Raw genomic sequence first — 6,206 nt, 5'->3', positions numbered from 1 at the left:
GAAAGAACATGAGATATTTAAGTTTAACTAGGAAGTTGGTACCCTATATGCTCATCTTCATGAAGAAAAAGAAGAAAAAGAAGAGATAAAGGCTAATCTTGATATGGATATGTCTCTTAGAGAGACTCTTATGAAGAAGAATGAAGATCTAACCAAAGAACTTACCGATGCTAATGAAACACTTGTAAATTTTAACAACAGTACTACTATACTTGATGAACACATTCAATCATAGAGGATGAACGGCGAGACACAGGGCTTGGGTTACACAACCTTTGAGAAAGGTGAGTCTTCTCATATTAAGGACAACATGCATGAAGGTAAGCCTACACCCAAGATCCAGAAAACCACCGATAAGAAACCTTACAAACCTGTATGCTTTAATTGTCAAAAGCCAAGACATACTGCTAATGTTTGTAGAAGCAGATCTAGTTCTTTTTATGGTTAGACATAATGTCTATCAAGAATATAAACCTAAAACCTTTAATGGATAAAATTACACTTGCAACATGTATGGGCATAGAGTTGTTGAATGCACATATGGAATTCATAATCTGATACCTCACATGAATCAGAGGTCTGGTGGTGATTGGCAAAGAACTTTCAATGACCGGAGAATCCTAATTGGCAAAGACCTTATGCTAATTGATCTAGCCCCTATAAGATGGAAAAGAGGATGAATGTAATTTTTACAATCTGTCATAATTTTGGACATGTTGCTATAAATTGCAAAAGAAGGACTTATAGAGGAAATGTACGACCTTGGAGAGCATCTGGTATGTCTTGTTATCATTATCATCAATCGGGACATATTGCAAAGTTTTGCAGAGCAAAGGTGAATCAACTGGTAAAGCAATCTGTTGATCGGAAAGGAAAGAAGAAATTTGATGTTGAGGAGACAAGGAATGAAATGAACAAAATCTGGAGAAAGAAGAGTGATGAGAAACCATCAGAAGAGTCGCATTCTTCACTAGTGTGGAGAACCCTTTGTTAGGTCCCGAAGACAACTGAGAGGGGGGGGGGGTGAATCAGTTGTCCAATAAATTCAAACCAAAATTAACTTAGCCAAACTTAATGCTTAATACTGGTAAACCAAACTTTATGCCGGTAGACAGTTTTATTAGTTAATTGCAGTACCGGTAAAGTTTAATGCATGAAACAGAAAGACAATAACATCCACAACACATAACACAGATATATGTACATGGAAACCATGTAAGGAGAAGAACCATGGTGGGAAACCTTACCCATAATCAGATGATTCTACTGCAGATAGTATGTGTGTACACTATGGAGTCTGCACATGCAGAAAGGCCAACTGCCTAGAGCTGACTGCTCAATCATAAAATGGGAGTCACACTGACTACAATTAGATGGTTAAATCCAATGATAATGTACTGCTCAAAATAGCAACTTCATATGCTGGATTCAGTATCGGTTAAGCTCTGATTTGCCTTCTTCAAACCTTCAATTTTGAATGATGTCTGCATGTATAGCTCTACTAATATTCACATATACCTTATTACAATCCTCACCACTATGTTACATTAATCTCACAAATGAAATCTTACATTTATACCATAACCTAAGACCAAATGAGTAGGTCGGCTCACTAAGAGATATTACAATAAATTCAATTACAAATGAATCAATATGTGATGCATCATGTCAGCTCAATGCATTTACAATAATAACAAATCATCTTCATGACATGTTGTGCTTATCTGGAATAGATATGTTGCCTTAATACATTCTAAATCTAGTCGGTGTCTTGTCAGTTTTAGTGTTTTAGCCTTAATCGTGTTGTTGGGTTCTATGTGGTCTAAGTTTGATGTATTTTATTTAATTCTAAGATTGGTCGATATTATATGGTTGAGGTCAATAATATAAATATTATTATGCATAACCCTTTGCATAAGTAATTAATTATGTTGTGTGTGTGTGTGTCTATTGCAAATCTTATAGTATTATTCTAATGTTGTTTTATGGAATTAAATTATTTGAGCATTTATGTTTAGTTATGGATTTAATTGTTTATTTTTATTATATTGGTTATTTTGAAGTTGTAATTTGGTAATTAATTATTATTATCTTTTCTTTTGATTTGTGGATTGAGTGGATCATGTGTTTGAATGGGAACTTACTAATTGAGTTCTCATTCGAGAGGACAGGATGTTTTTGGGGTTTTGCATATATTTTGGGGGATTTTGGAGGGTGGATTTTTGGAGTTTTTTTGGGAATGGTGGTTTTTGGCACAAGGGTTGAAATTTTCAGAATGCAGTAGCAAATCTGGGAGTTTGGATTTGGTTTTCGAAAAGGGAATTTTGATCTTGGATTTTGAAGGGATTTTCTTGTGCATGCTTGGGAGTGATTTTGGAGTGCTTCTTGAGTTTCTCATTATTGTCGTGTGCCTGCATTGGAGAAACTTGAATGGGTTGTGGATTGATTGATGTATCTAGATTATTTGTGTGGGATCATCTTTCTATTAACTTATTGTCCAATCTTCGTTATTCTAGGTTGATGTTTTTCTCAATCTTATTTTATTCATGTTTCTTTGTTTCAAAAGGGAAAAGATTGTTTGTTGTATATTAAAGGATGTCTTTTATAGTTCTGGTAAATTATGGGTCTTGGTTTTGTGTTTTGTTGATTAGATGATCGAGTGCTTTTGTTTCGCTTCTCTAAGAAGTTGTTTGTTCTTGATGTTTGGTATTTTTTGAATCAATTTTGTTATTATGATTGTCACATCATGTTTCGGGGTAGGAAATACCCTCTTCTCTTTTGGGTATGAGTCAAATTTGTGTCCAAAGTCGTTCTAGAGTCTTTTTGTGTATTAAAGTCGTTTCTTGTGTTGGATATTATTCTCTATCTTGTATGCACTAGCATAGTTAATAGATGCGCTTAAATAAGTCTCATATGTGTTATTTTGTGTTTTAATGCACTAGTCTGTGTGGTGGATGTGTTATTCTGTGTTGTGCATGTGCCATAAAAAGTTGTAAAAGCACTAAAAGAATTTGCAAAAACACTAGAATAAGAGTCAAAAGTGCTAAAAGAAATTGCAAAAGTGTTATTTCACAGTTTTATATTTCTGGTTTGATTTTCGAAGTTCATGTCAGTTTGGATTAGACAAGAGGCTTATTTTGGAGTTTCTAGTAGCTAATTTGATTCATTATGAGTATTTTATGTGTTATTTCCTTTCTTCCTATGTATTTGAACATTTTGATATATTGGTTGGGAAACTTGATGTTGTGTGAGATTTATTTTGTTGAGTAAAGTGTTATGGATCATATTTGTTAATGTGGATCAGATCCTGTTATGGATCCAATGTATCAATTTTCATGTGGAATTATAAGGTCTTTTCTTATGAAACATGGTTGTGATTATTCATTATGCAAAGCATGGACGTTATGATATTGTTGTGGTCTGCTTGTTGTACCCTAGGTTTTAGGAGCATATTAGGGGAAGTGGCTCTCAAGTGGGTGTCAGGGTCCTCAAGTGGTTGCCAAGGAATCTCATTGAGAGTTGGTTAATCAAGTGATAACATTAAATTAAATGAATTGGGTTGGGTTGGGTTGAACATGCATTGATAATATAATTATTGATGCCCCAATCATGTCTTGTATGCTCATATAGATATAGGATGAGATGTCATGGCCTAGAGTGCTCGTTTAGACTCAGGATGAGATCGAGAATGCCTGTACGACAAATCGAGCTTTTACCTCCATGGAAGGATTGTTTGGTTCCACATGTGTGTCAAATGGACATCGGGATCTAGATTTTGGAGAGGAGTTAGACTCCAGGGAAACCCATGTTGATGGCATGTGTTGACACTATTCATTATGTGTTTCCTAGGGCCTTAACCTTTGTGTTGTGCAGAAGTCTCTAGTGAGTTTGTGTCTTATGTTGAGCCTATATTTTATGTTGTTTAGTCTTTCAATTTGTTTCATCTTTGTGAGTATTTATACTCCCTTGGATGTATAGGTGTCAACCTAGGTCAAGTGATGTGTGTGGGGCCTTATGTCATTATCCGGAGCACAGGGCGTGGACCTTTTTGATTCCACGTGGTTAGGTGTTTGATGTCTTCTTTCATTGGGATTCATTGTTGGATGTTCATGTGCATGATGGATGTTACTTCTTCTCTTCGGTTCTAGTGCTATGGATTTATGATGTGAATGTAATCTCTATTATATGTAAAGATTCATCTATGCACTTTTATTTGTATATCATTCATTTGATCAAGGTATCATGCCATTCTATTTGTAATGGTTGACTTATATCTATAATGTACTCCATGTATGAGATGTAATATGTAATATAATGATGTATTCATGTACTTAAACAATTTTACATTTACATCAACTATATTATAGCAATAGATATATTCTATCATGTTGAATGTTAATTAGCTTAAGAAAAATTGGATATTGGTGAAATAAAATGAATGTAATAACTTAGTAGTGTTAGATAAGTTATATCTCATGATTATAATTCTATAGTTTAGATGGTAACTTTCCTATGTTGTGTGTAATAGTTTAAGTAGGAAAATAACTCATGTATCTTTTAGTTGATTTGTGTTAGATGTTAGATTTTATTTGCATTTGTTTCCTTTAAGAATAATGTGATGTTTTACCTCGTTTTAATTTTTTTAATCTTTATGATGTTTAGTTAGTTTTTTAGTTGGCTTAATTCTCTAGGATTTCTTGGTGAGCATTACAATTTATAACAGATGTCTATTTTGTTTTTGTTTTTACTAAAGCAAAATGCATGTTTTACCCAATTGAAGTAAGAAGTCAAAGATTGATTTCATGATTTCGGCTAATTGAAAACATGTTTTTCTATATCGTCACTATTTGGCACATCAAGATCTTGCACTCACCCTTGAATTGATATATTGTAATTTGATTATTGGAGGTCATCCCCTCAAATTTGTATGATATATTTCTGATTTTTATAAATATTTCCAAGAATATATATCATAACAATCTTATTTGGTTTAACTTACTCTTAGTATCAAATCTATACATGATGATTGATACTCTCAAGACTAGTGGTAATCCATATAGCATGTTATTAAACACTATATCATTGTAATCCAACAACTTATATAAATTAATTTGTCTCAAAACTCCTTCATTTGTGCTACTACATATCATAATAATTCTTGTCAAACACATCTTATCTTCCTTCAAGCCTTTTAATAAGTTTCTACATCAACTAGGCAAGATCTAACATTATCACTTGCCTAGTTTCCCTTCTCTTTTAATGGATAACAACTATGTCTTTCACCTCCCTTCATCATAGTAATTACATTATCTCTACCATTATGACTATATTTTCTATCACTTTAATGGTCTTCTTAACAAGAAATGACCAAAATCCTTAGGTATAACATCACACAACACCCTATCATAATATGATCCTATTTTGAACTTAACCAAACATTCTTTTATTATCAATTCTTTATGATCCCTTTTCAAATGGTCATGGAGTTCTATATGAACTTAGATGTCCCATCTTCCTTAGCTTCAACTTATCAACCATTTCACTTAACACAAGATTGTTAGTACTTCCATTATTAATTGTGACTTTGCATTAATCACCTTTCATTATAAAAATTATATTAAAATAAAATAATTCTTTACACTAGTTCCTCTATTGGCATGATCAAAATTCAAGAACTCTTTTCATTAACAATTACTCACCTCTTTTTGGTTCATCCACTTGGCTAGTTGATCCAACTAATTATTTATTTGCATGTGTGAATCTTACATGGTTCTTTCAAGTCTTATAATATTTCTTCCTAATGATTGGGGAGATTCAAAATCCCTATTTCCTTTATATCCACTTGAAAAAATTATCTTGTAATGATCTTCCACATCTTCTACTAAATCTGTCTCTACCTTGTTGATATCCATAAGATCTATCACTATGATTAGAATTGTGACTTTCTTTTTCTTCTATATATCCTCATGACCATGTTGTTGGAAAGAGACATTGTCTCGGTAGAGATTTGTACTTGAAGATTGTTCTGAGGTTGTCATTGATCACAACTCAGATTAGATATTACATCTGGTATATGCAAATTTGTTCTACTTAAAGTTTGGGAGGTTTTGATATTCATTTATGCTTAAGTCTGGAAGGTGGAATATAGAGTATGGATACATTGTGCAGATCTCCATTTTTGTTACATAGTTTTGGTTACGGTGAAA

Source organism: Cryptomeria japonica, chromosome 9 (assembly GCF_030272615.1).
Source record: "Cryptomeria japonica chromosome 9, Sugi_1.0, whole genome shotgun sequence".
In the NCBI taxonomy this organism is placed as follows: domain Eukaryota; kingdom Viridiplantae; phylum Streptophyta; class Pinopsida; order Cupressales; family Cupressaceae; genus Cryptomeria; species Cryptomeria japonica.
Note: the sequence above shows the minus strand (reverse complement) of the source record.